We start from the raw sequence: 13,585 nt of genomic DNA on the forward strand, positions 1-13,585 counted from the left end.
TCTTTTGATCTCAGGAGCCACTTCAAAGAACCTTTAGAAGGGCGCAAAACTCCCTTCCAACCTCAGCCCAGGCTCCAGACATCAGTGGGGAGTCAATGAGCCCTTTGTGTCAAGGCAGGACACAGCCTTTACAGATGCAGGTGCGCCCAGCCTCCCACTCTCCCAGCCCAGGAAGACCACTCAGTATGCAGATGCAGATGCAACCCTGTTACACCTGTGTGATGGCTGCATGGAAACCAAGCACAAAGCCCAGCTGTCACTCTACCCCAGACATGGACTGCAGTCAGGCCGCAAAGCACAAGTGTCATAAGCACAGAGAAATGCCCATTTTCTAAACGTGGCATTTCTACAATGGTTATAAAAAATCCGCCAACACCAGTAAGCATGATTTCTCACTACCATTCTAAGCATACCAAACATGCCCACGCTACCCCTCATAGATTAGAAATTACCACTTAGGCATACATAAGGGCATTATCAATGCAAACCTATGAGAGAGGCAGCACTCACAGCAGTGAGGAACCAAATAGGCTGTTTGTCACTACCAGGATAGGCCACACAATAAGGCACTTGTCCTACCTTTTACCTACACAGCACCCTCCCCATATGGCTACCAAGGGCCTATATTAGGGGAGACCATCATGAAGTAAAAGGGGAGTTTCAGGACTGGCAAGTACATTTAGATGCCAAGCCAATGTGGCAGTAAACTGTGCATGCAGGCCCTGCAGTGGCCGGCCTCAGACAGGTTTGAGAAGCTACTTCTGTGGGTGGTGCAAGCTGCACTTCAGGGCCGCTAGTATCATTTAATTTACAGGCCCTGGGTATAAGGGTTACCACTGTGTAGGGGACTTTCAGGTAAATTAAATGTGACAATGATGTGTAAGCCAATCATACCAAGTTTAGAGGGGAGAGCACATGCAGTTTAGCACTGGTCATAGTGATAAAGTGCCCATAGACCTACATCCTACAAAATGAGGGTCAGAAAAATAGGAGGAAGGCAAAATGTTTATGAATGGCCCCTCATCCAGTCCACCATCACCCCTAAGGTAGGCCCTGGACAACCCAGAGCGCGGGGTGCAATGAGTTTAAAGGCAGGACATGTAGTTTTAAGTTTAACATGTCCTGGTAGTGAAAAACTCCAAAATATTTTTCACTACAGCAAGGCCTAGCTCTCCCATAGGATAACACTTGGATTACCTTATTACATTTTATAAGTGTAATTCGCAATCTAGAAGAGATAAACTTTTCGAGTTTGGTGTCTCTGGAATCACAATTTAAAATCTCAACTTATGGTGAAGTCTGATTTTAAATTGGAATTCTCAGAATGCCACCTTGGCATTTTCTTACTTTAGCCATTTTGGTGTCTGCTATCTGTCTTTGAGCACTTGTCTGAGGTGGATGACATCTGGGCTTTGTGCATTCCCTCTAGACAATCACACAAGCCTATCTGCTCTGTGTCAAGCTACCAGAAGATGAGCACAGGTTAATATAGGGTTTACCTGACACTTACCCTGACTAGGATTATGGTTCCTGCTTGACCAGGGCTCATACTCCAGTCAACCACAAAACCAATTTCTAGCACCCTGTAAGCCTTCATTGCAAGTTAAGGGCTACACTCTGATGCCTCTGCAAGCATGTTTACACAGGGATCAGAATTACGAATTCTATGATAATTATTACGCCATCACAGTTTCCGTGTGACAAAATTCCGCAAGTCCATGGGAAAAGACCTGGAAAAAGGCAAAACATGCAGAATTTGGCTTCTACAAAACTGAACCCTCAAGTTATGCCTCATTTTCCTGTTAAAAGGATTTGAGATTTTACCAAATGGGTAGGGGGTATTTCACACATGGGTAGAAGAAATACCCCAGCAACACAAAAGGATTGGGTGAGTGTCTACATTGTTCAGCACTCCGTCCATCATACTTTTGTGTTGCTAGGAGGAAATACTCCACCTGCGTAGTCAAATTTACCACATTTTATACCTCACCCTATTTCAAGAAACTTGAAATGAGGGCCTATCAGTTCATTTTTCTAGCCTCTACAGGCTGTGTTTCATTTTTGTGTCTAGTGCTCTCATCTCCTTTGTGTTTGCCTCGCTATGTCTTATTTATTCTTCTTTTGATTTCTTTGCAGCCCTACTGTTACCTGGCTTAGGCCTCAAAGTTGACTTTTCAATGCACTTAAATTGAATGTCTAATAATCTAATGTATTACCTCCCTTGTTTTTGCTGTGGAAGTTTTGAGTTGTGCAAACTTTACTAATGCTGTGCGTAAATATAAAGATGGTTAATAGTAATAGGTCACAAATGGGGTGGTAAATTAAAGATGTCATGGCGGTTTGAAGTACGGTTGGTGAAATAAAGAGGAATTTGATGAAATAAAGATGAATTGAGTACTGATATAAGCATGTTTACTAATATGTACATGTTCACACCATGTGCAAAGTGTGGGAGGTGCTGTTCAGGATTTCTGGTGATTGGTCATTCACCAGAGTCGGGAGAGACCGACTTTGCGCCCGTGTCCTAGTTATGAAATAATGGTATCAGGAGGCAGATTAGGGACACCCTGACTCCTTGACACGTGTGAGTGAAATACAGACCCAAAATAAAAAATATAAAATTGGGCCTGGGGTAGCGCTGTGCTCCCACAAGACCCAGGGCAGGCCTTCCTTGAAGTTCTGCAGTGCTCCCACCATGGTACTCTGCGGGAGCCACCATTCAAGCCTTCACCCTACCCTGCCACATTACCATGAAAGCTTTACCAGTGGTAGCTTGAAGCTATCGCAGTACCATGGAGTGAAGCTTGTGTAGCAGATACAGTGCAAGTACAGCGATACCTTCAAAAAATGTAAACAATATAAACAAAATGCAACGGTATGGGTGCTCTGCATGGCCGCGATCAGCTGTGGATTGGCTATTCCTAGCAAACTAGTCCGACCCCTTTTGTGAATGATCAAACCTGTGAGCAGCAGAGGCTGTAACTGGATAGGGCCTTTGGACAACCTCCTGCTGTGCACAGTCAAAGGCCTTGTGCAGCAGGGGAGTTAGGGCAGCACTGGATATGATAAAAAAAACCTGGGAATTGAATTAAATAAAACAAAGATTAAAGTGATGGTATAATTTGGTATGGTAATAAGATCTTCCCTTACTAAAAGGAGAAAAAAAACAACAGAAACTCACGGAAAGAAATCAAAGGTTAAAGAAGCACATTATAGTTAGGCATAGTAATACAATTGTTGTGTTTGTTTTATTAAAAAAAACTATAAATTCAATGAACAAAGCAAAGGTGGAAGTGAAGTTATTGTTAAATGTAGGAATAAGATGAAGCCTAACATTTAAACAACAAATAAACATTTAAATTGAACAGTTATTTTTTTACCCGTTAGGATCTCAAGGCGCTGGGGGTGGGGGGAAAGTGTAGTGTTTACCCATCATGCACTGCTTGTGACCTTACATATTAAAACACTTAGGACTCATGAAAACGATTTTCTTGAGGGTCTTTTTTATCACTTTTATAAACTTTAGGAGAAGCCATTGTGGTAGGTTGTCATAGCACCTGAGATGATCCTGAAAAAAACATATTTTTTGCATTTATTGCAGAACGTCAAGAACATCTTCAATCTAGCATCTTCCTCATCTTCTACTGCTTGAAGTACTTGTGGAGAAAAAGTTTTGTCCTCCACTTCCACATGTGTCAGTTTTTGCTCTTCTTCTCACGAGTAATTGTTCAGGTGCTTAGCTAGTAGATGGTTGATCATGCCACTTGCACTAACTGAGAACATCAGCTTGAAGCATATATCAACTTCCGGGTCTTTCTTCTGCATTTCTGGATTGTGTGAAACATGTTCACACTATACATACTTGTCCATATTGATCTTCACCAAAAGCCCTGAAAATTGTCGCCACTAATACCCCATCATCAATCTGATGTATGTCGGCATTAGACTGTCCCCTAATGGATCCTGCTACTTCTTAGCTTTGTCCAATCTGTTCTGATGACATCTTGGTCGCAGCAGAACTCTCCATCTCTGACTTTCAAGGGACAAGTTGAAATGGTGTCCTCCAATGGGTTTTTTTCTACAGGCTGTGCACTTGTTTTGTGGATAGTGTAGAGTGGTAAACAATCAGGAAAGCTCTTTCTATTCTTTTTTTATTTTTCAGGATTTGAGTTCGTTAGACACTTCTCTAATAAAACAATTCTAGGAAATTGTGTCTCTTTTTCTAGTTGTGCAGCTCACATAAGATCGGAGAGCGAAGGCTTCCTCCTTGTGAAACCAAAAATGAGTACTGTGAAGTCTGTAACTCTGTTTCATTGTTTGAGGACAGGGATATATTAAGTCCCACTTAAAACTCACACCCAAAGTGTCTCATCAAAAAATGTCCATCAGTATAGACTTGTTGTAGTCCCGGTGTTTGGAATCGAACCAGGGTACAAGGTGTGCCTTATCCACCAGTTTCTATTTCTTAGGAGCTGCAGGGGATCAATGAATTCTTGTAGACCTCTGAAGAAGAATGTATAGTTCCGCATTCAAATAGCTCTTGGTCCTCTACCACATAATATAAAACCCCTTACTGTAGAAGAACTCTGCCGAAAATGATAGTCGTGTTTTTAGGTTTCCCCTGCATAGCACTTGTGATGTGCTTGTAAAATCTATTGTATTCAATAATAAAGGGGCTTATATCCCGCCTCCACTTCTTATTCGTCCGTGTGCTTGTCCCTTTACTTTTCTTTCATTTTTATTGGTTGTAGCTTTGGTGTGCTTCTATGATTAGTATCGGGTGGCCCAATTATTGATTCCCATTCGCTGTGTGCTGGGGTCAGACTCCTTTTAACTTATGTTTGCGTACTTTTGCCCATACATTTGAAGAATCCTTTGTGTTCCATTTATTTATCCAAAACTTTCTTTATTTCATTTGGCCTTTATTAAGCTTTCCCTGGCTGCACGCATTTGTTTGTGTGCTGGGATTGGATTCCTTTTAACTTATGTTTACGTACTTTTGGCCATACATTTGAAGAATTCTTTCTGTTCCATTTCTTTATCCAACACTTTCATTAATTCATTTGCCCCTTATTTACCTTTCCCTGGCTGCACACATTTGCTTGCGTGCTGGTTTGCCCGGGTCGCTTCTTTGCCCTCCCAACCACTAAAGCCCATATTTATACTTTTTTAGCACCGCATTTGCGTCATTTTTTTATGCAAAACCGGCACAAACTTGCAAAATACAATTGTATTTTGTAAGTTTGCGCCGTTTTTGCGTCAAAAAGCGGCGCAGATGCGACGATAAAAAAGTATAAATATGGCCCACCGTCCCGCTACCCCTCCCACCATCCATACTTGTTTTTAACACTTCCCCCGCTGGTTGTGATGATTGGCAGACATCCTTTCGTGGAGATTGCTGGGGGAAAACAGTCTCAGAACCTATTTAGTTTGACTACGGGGAAGTTTGTTTGCAGGGTGTTATTTGCTACTCGAATATGTTATCTTCTGCTTTTTCAATGACATCAGCATTCTTAGTGGCATCAATATAAAACAGGGTGTTTTCCCACTATAAACCCTACCGCTTATTCGTCAATATACTGGTTTAGATATGTGGGATATTGTGGTAGCTTTTCGGAGGCCCAGTTTAATTTGTCAGCCAACTTTAAACTCGTTTCCACCCAACCTAAACAAACTTTTCACAGAAGGGGCCTTGTTCAGGTCATGCTTGAAAACAGAGTACTTTTTGGCAGGATTAGCTGCACACATATGTTTCTTCGGTAAATGTGCTGGTGTTTTGAGAGCCAACCATGATCGTGAATAATGGAAACTGCTGGTTCGGATAGCCATTTCCTTCTATTAAAAAGTAGCAGATTTCCTCATATTTACAATGCGGCGTTCAGCTGGAGATTACTACAGTGATGGTGTTGCACCGCATGAAACGCAAAACAACATTGCCCTACGTATTAGAGCTGTGTAGGCCCATTTTAAAGTCTATGTTTCTTTGGGGTTAAATTCACTTGGGAGGGTGATCTCGTCAAATGTAGTGCCCTACCTATGCTCCATGGTTTTCTAAGCTCTTTATGGAGTGTTTGCTGTGTTTGTTGTTGAGCTCTAGTGGCTGATCTGTGATTGCCCTGGGCAGCACCTTTTCCTTAGGGATGCTCCGAAGCTGGAAGAAAGCAATAGGTGAAGTTGAATGAAAGTCACCATAATACGATGGATATTCGATGACGTCACAAACTCATTTGTCTACCAGAGCGTTATCCTCCCATAACACTCAGGTGCGTGATGTGTACACAAAGTGCCTATTCAATCCTTGGCATCCAACAGCACAGTCACAAGTATGTAAATATTGTGCCACTAGTGTTGGGGAATTTGTGAGTGCATGTGCATGCTTGTGGGTGTTTGTGTAATGTGGCTGCGTCCTTGTGTAGAATATGACTGCCCGTCGGTGTACACATGTATGCATAGGGTGTACTTTCTTTGTAGTTTTTCTTGAGTGTGAAGCATCATGTTTATGTGTGTGAGTGTTTTTTATTTTGTTTACAGAGATAGTGTGTGTGTTTTGTATATAAAAGTATGCAGTTTCATTTGCATAAAATGTGTCCGAATGCTTGCATTTGCAAAGTATGTCAGACAGCAAGACATTGGGAAGTTGAGAAATCGTGGGATTGTATTTCCAGTGATTGGTTACAATATGTCATTTTATTTTCCATACGATTAAAAAGATATGTGTGATAGGTGCATTTTTGGTGCATACATGGTTTTATCAATCGTTTTGTAACATGGAACATAGTGGTGCTAGCTGCTGTACAACACGGTTTAAAGTTTAAACAAAAAAAGCGCTATGACGTGGTCAGTGCCGGTTGTGTTTGAGCACTTTTTATAAACTTTAAGCCATGCTGCACAGCAGCTCCTACTGCTGTGCAACATGTCTAAAACAAAAACAAAACCAGTTGATTTTACAGAGGCGAAACCTATTGGCTTTACCAATGCTTGTTGCTCTTTTTCAATGGTTGAAGACACAAAGAATACGGAAATGCCTTAACCAAGGATTCAAGATGACCAGCAGAATCCATTGTTTGGAAATGTACAATTCCAGCTGGTTAGGACAAGACACCTTTAAGTATGAGGTATGTAATTTGTGAAACAAGAAACCGGACAGTGGTAGTCAGAGAAGTGCATCTTCGTGACACCTTGGATGTATAAGCACATCAATGGCTAGAAAAGGAAGAGGGATGAAGAAGAGGCAATGCTACCTATTTTATTTGTGAAACGCAGCATCCCTTCTGGAGAGAGGTTGCCAGAAGAAGTCCTGCAGAAGGTGCAATACGATAATGAACCCTGTTTTGGGACTGACAGCTTGCATTGCTTGGCATGTGGGAAAAATCAACTCTTGTAGATAGCAAACTGAGAGTGCGCAAAACATATGCAAGACCTAGTTCTAATCCCATTCTTCCATAGTTAGTTTTGTTTTCTTTTCCCTAAAAAGTTAAAACAGGGACGAACAAAAAGGCTATCTATAGAACTCAATTTGTGTTGTTTGTTATGTATGTGAGTGAGACCACATGAGAGTCAGTGTAAGTGATGGGCACAAGGAGAGATGGGTGAGTGAATCAGTGCATACCAGAGGTTCAGCGACAGAGTGTGAAAATGAGTGACAAAGAGCAGACATCCTCTATGCATGTCCTTCAGACATACACAGTGGGGGACGTGCCAGGAACTGGACCCAAACCCCCAAAGGTGACCAAATTACAACGCGCATGGTCTGCGACCATGTGCTCTGGGGCTTGCCTTGCAAAGCCCTGAACCCAACCCGAAGATGACGGCCAACACCCTTTGGCTGTTCACAGTGGGGTCTGTCCCCAGGGCCTGCATCCAAAACATCATGGGTGACCAACCCCCATTTGGCCTTTATCCAGGTTTCCTTTTCGCTTTGTGGTTACTTATTTGGAAACCTGAATCCAAGGCAAACAAGGCTTGAGTACCAAATACCCACAGCAAGCTTCACTGGCTCATTTCTTGGTGAAACTTGCCTTGTTCGCATAGCAGGCCATGAACTTGGTCTGGAACCACTGTACCTTTCTGAGGAGCTACGAACCTCTGTGTGGACTTTGATTGCCTGGACCACAGTTCGGTTAGCCATTTAGTGGTACTGTAGATCATGGCTGCCATTATGTCAATTTCACAGATCCACGGCTCCTTAAAAGGTACTTAAGATCCTGTGACTCCTTGAAACTTATTTTTGAAACATTTTAAGGGACGACCCTTTCAGAGTCCCCTTACTTAGCCTAGGGTGGTCCGGGGTGCCCACCTTCCTCCTGACTGAGTGTGCCCACACTGCCCCTTACATGGATTTTTTCTTCAGGACGTCAGGAATTTTGCCTCATATCCTAAGTTGGCAGCCTCACGAGAGCTTATTCTCTTGATGCGTTCAATCAGGTAGGCCCTGCGGTTCCAAATACGAAATCATGGATCAAAAAGGACAACAGGGGAAAACGCTCCCTTGCTCAATAGCATTTCGTTATCTGGTTTTCTGATGGACTTACAGAGGATTTGTAGATGTCACATTGCCAAGTGCCAAATGCTTGTATCTCAAAAATAAATTACATCACGTACACCAGACCAACAAAAGCAAAGAAAAGCGTAAAGTTCTGCTTTCATTCAAAGTCTGATGTAAATTTGTTCAGTGGTTTGGACTGTACCTATCAGCAAAATTTCTAGGGGGGTTTAATTGTAAAAGCATAGCTCTTTTCAGTCTCCTTCAATTTTTGTTTTTTTTACAATGCACAGATCTGCAGACGGGGACAAAAGTTAGGTAGTGGCAAGAGACATTTTGTAACAGACATATATTCACCACTGTGTAGTTATTTTTAAGTCAGTTTCTATTGTAAGAGTATTTTTTATTCTGCTAATAACTTGAGCCTCATTTGACGAGTCTTTACATAACTTTAAAAAAAAATGTGTCTATCCACATTAGCTCCTTCCTGTAAAGTATTGGGTGTTCCATCAAGCAGGTGCCCAGAAAAAGAGGTTGTGGATGTGGCGAAAAATGTTTTTCCACAATTTCCAAAGGCAAATCTAGATAACTGTACAGAAAAAACAGCTGGACAGAATTGCACCAAATTTGACAGAAAGCTAGATCTTTACCCAGAAAAGCTTTTTTGTGATTTGGTGTAGATCTGGTTAGCCGTTTTTGAGAAATTAAGATTAAAAAACTAGGGATATCTGAACCGTTGGTCCTGCTGAACAGCAACTTGAAAAATAGAGCAATCTGATTTGTCATGAGTGCTTTTTTTCCTATCACCCATTTAAGACACAGAGGTCCTGCAGGACTAAGGACTCCGATTGGCTGGCCGAAACAACAATAAAAATGATGCAGTCGCCATTACAGTGAAAATGAAATTACCAAAAGCAAAAGGGGGGTAAATTAGGTGTTCCCTGCCCCCTGGTTGGGAGTCCTCTGTGCCTAAAATTTAAAAAAAGAATTAAAGCTCCAGGCCGTGGTACTCTCACAGGACCTTTTGACAGCTCCCACATAAGTTGTGCGGGACCCAGTGAGGCCCTGTGTGGTCCTACTGGACCAAAAAAATGAAGAAAAGGAAAATATAGAATGTGGCATATGCACCCACTTGGCAGTTCCGAGGGGGGCGGTTGGCCATCTGTGGAGGGTTGGCCGCAGGGCTAGACCAGAGGATAGGTACTGCAAACAATCCCACGCTGCGTATTACCAAAGGTGGTTGGCTGTAGACGTATGGTTATAAGATGTTACTTCATGTTAAAAAAGCAGAGAAATTCACTGAAAATTCCAAAGGTTAAAGTGGAGTTATGCTATAGCCACTGTCTGCTTATAGTTAAGTCAGAGTTTCCATAGGAAGAATGTTTTGTTTTTTTTTAATCCACAAACCATGGCGTTGTTTGGCATATTCATGTAACTTTCTGAAAAAAAAAGTTCATCCAGTTCAGCTCCTTCCTGAGAGTTTTTGGGGCGATCCGTCAAGCGAGCACTAATATTGGAGAGATGATACTCCTACCCCCTTATGGCTGTTTCTAAAAAAAAATGGAGGACTTGGGGAATGGATCCCTGAGTCCTGTAATGGAGGCTGTAGTAAATAACCATCTTTGGCATGATGTTCCCCCAATTATTGAACTGTGCATTTTGCTGGACTTGTAACTCTATGTACATTACCCATGCTTAACAGGAATAAAGCTCCTGTACTCCCCCTTTAAACATGATTAAATTGGCATATCCCTGAATGACCCATTTAACTTGCCTACAAGTCCGTAGGATATAGTTACCTGGAAGTTAATTGATCCTTGTGGACTGCAGCTCCTATGGAGCCATCCACAAATTTGGTCTGTAAAACATAGCCCGAGACCTACCATGTGTAGTCTGTCTGCAGCAGCCTAGACTCTGCCATGAAACCTGTCAAAAAGACCCTTTCTGACACATGAGAAAACCTGCTATCACACCTAGGTAGCCTATGTTATCCACAAGATAGGGTGCTTGATATTTAAAGGTGGAACATGTGTAAAATTGAAGCCCTTTTAAAAGTTAAAGTACAAACTATAGAGTTTAATCTTTCATTTTGATAGGATATTCAAAGTCTAGTTTCATATCAATTAAAATCTAATCCATTGGTGATTTCACATTTCTTTTTAAATATGTAGCAAAATTAACTTTTAGAAAGTTGTTCTTTCCCTGCCTCTTATGTTTTTTGGTGATTTAGCAACAGGCTGTGGTGGACACCAATAACATGAGGACTTCAGTTGCGGAAGGGAGAAGTAGGGTAAGGAAGATGTCTGGTAAGTAACTGAGGATTGATAGCTGAACCATTAACCAAGCCCGACAATATAATTACAGACACAAGTCACCATATTTAAAGCAGGTAACAGGGCAAATTGGCGCAGATCACGTGACCTCAGACCCAAATCGCCAGACGTCAGGGACAGGCAGATTGTTGGAGTAGGATGCTGGGCCCCGTGCGGAAGAAGGTTGTCCGAGGGCACTGGTAGATAACTGGAGTAGGGCAGAGGCCTGCAATCATCGTCCAGGACAAATGGCAGGCCAGGGCGTTGGAGTTCAGTATAAAGGCAGGTCGTCACAGTTCAGGCAGCAGTTAGGAAATCAAAGTTCATGGCAGTGGTAGGAGATCTGACCAGAGATCAAGCAGAGACAAGTGATTTGAGCTCGAGAGACAGGTCAGTAGAGTTTAAGTATGTGGTAACCACATGGGCATAGGAAGGGTGGGGGACACAGGATTTATGCCCCCATATTTTGGAGCGGGGATGGACACAGGGTAAAAAGTGTGGGGGGGCAACTTTCAGTCCCTCCTCTGCCCTAACCTGCCTGCGCTTTCAAGGTCAAGCTTCATATTGACAAAGAGGACGGCCACAGTGGCACCCCAACCAATGGATGGAGGCTTTGAATGCCAGGTTAGAGATTATTGTTGGAGTGTACCCATGTCAACAACTTCTGCTTTTAAACAGAGACAGGGATTCAGTCCATGTTTAAACTTTATTCATTATCCAGTGCATAAAATGCATGGTGACTGTAAAATGAATGACGTTTAAACTAATCTGTGGGAAATGCATTGTTCTCTGGGGGGATGAACTCAGTTGTTTAGTTTGATTACTTTGGATATATATTTGTATGACTGGTTGGTGCAATGTGGACTAGTGACTTGTGTGTTTATAAACATGTTTGGGCTAAATCTAGTAGACAAAGCACTTTCAACATGTAAGTCAGTTTAAAAAATGTATAGCAGTCTGCACACAGTATATGACGGATTGGCTCAAAATGTGCAGAGAGGCTCATGTTTAAATTTACTAACACTTCACCAGGTTTTCATCACAAAAGTGATGTAAACCTGGAGCAAATTGTTGTGCTTGGATTTACTTTCTAACACAGCGCCTGATATGCATTGGAAAGTTGCCTAATGTAATGCAGAGTACAGCAACACTATTTCCTTGTTTCGTAGGACCCACAGCACTGCAGTTATGCTGGGGCTGATTCTGATGAATATGCCCAGGGAATGCTCTCATGGACGAGTGGCACTGTTGAGAAACCTGACCAAATTTTAATGCAGTGCCTTTTACAATTTACTTTTATAAACAAGGAAAAAGCTGGAACCAGATTTCAAATCTTGAAGGGTCACATTTATGTAGAAATTGGTTTGTGACTTCCTAATTGAAACTTGTGACTTGCAATTAGGAAGTTGCAAACTGCAATCAATCAATCAGAAATTTGTAACGTGCACTACTCACCTGTGAGGGTCTCCAGGCACTGAGATGGGGGGGAGGGAGGGAGGGTGGTTGCTGCTACTGCTCGAACAGCTAGGTCTTGAGAAGTTTCTTGAAGGTAAGGAGGTCTTTGGTCTGATGCAGGTGGCTTGGAAGAGTGTTCCACGTCTTGGCCGCAAGGTGCGAAAATGATCTGCCGCCGGTTGTAGTTCTAAGGATGCGTGGGACGGTTGCGAGGGCGAGGTCGGTAGAGTGGAGATCCCGGGTCGGGGTGTAGAAGGAGAGCCGTCTGTTGAGGTATTCTGGTCCGGTGTTGTGCAATGCTTTGTGAGTGTGGGTGAGGAGTTTGAAGGTGATTCTCTTGTTGACTAGAAGCCAGTGCAGGTCTCTCAGATGGCCTGTGATGTTGCAGTGGCGGGGGATGTCCAGGATGACGTGTGCGGAGGCGTTCTGGATGTGTTGCAGCCTCTTCTGTAGTTTGGCCGTGGTTCCTGCGTAGAGGGCATTGTCGTAGTCCAGTTTGCTGCTTACGAGGGCTTGGGTGACTGTTCTTCTGGTTTCGGTGGGGATCCATTTGTGGATATTTCAGAGCATACGGAGGTTGTTGAAGCAGGAGGAGGAGATTGCGTTGACTTGCTGGGTTATGGATAATGAGGAATCCAAGATGAATCCTAGGTTGCGTGCATGGTCGGTGGGAGTAGTCCCATGCAAAGGGAGTGGAGCTGAAGATGAGGACTTCCGTCTTGTTGGAATTGAGTTTGAGGCAGCTGTTCTTCATCCATTCGGCGATGGTCTTCATTACTTCATGGAGGTTGGTCTTGGCGGTGTCCTTGGTGAGGGAGAGGATCAGCTGGGTGTCGTCGGCATATGAGATGATGTTGAGGTTGTGGGATCGGGCGGTGTTAGCGAGCGGGGCAATGTAGACGAAGAGGGTCGGGCTGAGGGACGAACCCTTGGGTACGGCGCAGATGATTTCGGTGGGGTCCAAGCAGAATGGGGGAGGTGGACTCTCTGGGTTCTGCCGGTGAGAAAGGAGGTGACCCAGTCCAGGGTTCTGTCGGGGATTCCTGAATTGCTGAGGTGTGAGCATAGGGTGTGGTTGCAGACGGTGTTGAACGCGGCCGAGAAGTCCAGGAGGATGAGGGCTGCGGTTTCGCCATTGTCCAGTATGGTTCTGATGTCAGTGGGGGCAATGAGGGCAGTTTCGGTACTGTGACTCAGACACTGCTTGTGATTACCAATGGGTCGCAAATGGACCTGCCTCATCAATATTCATGAGGTACATAGCAATTTGCGACCCATTGGGAACAGCCTGATATCACAGGGATGGCAGCCTACTGAGGTCAGTAGACCACCATGT

Source organism: Pleurodeles waltl, chromosome 11 (assembly GCF_031143425.1).
Source record: "Pleurodeles waltl isolate 20211129_DDA chromosome 11, aPleWal1.hap1.20221129, whole genome shotgun sequence".
Lineage (NCBI taxonomy): Eukaryota > Metazoa > Chordata > Amphibia > Caudata > Salamandridae > Pleurodeles > Pleurodeles waltl.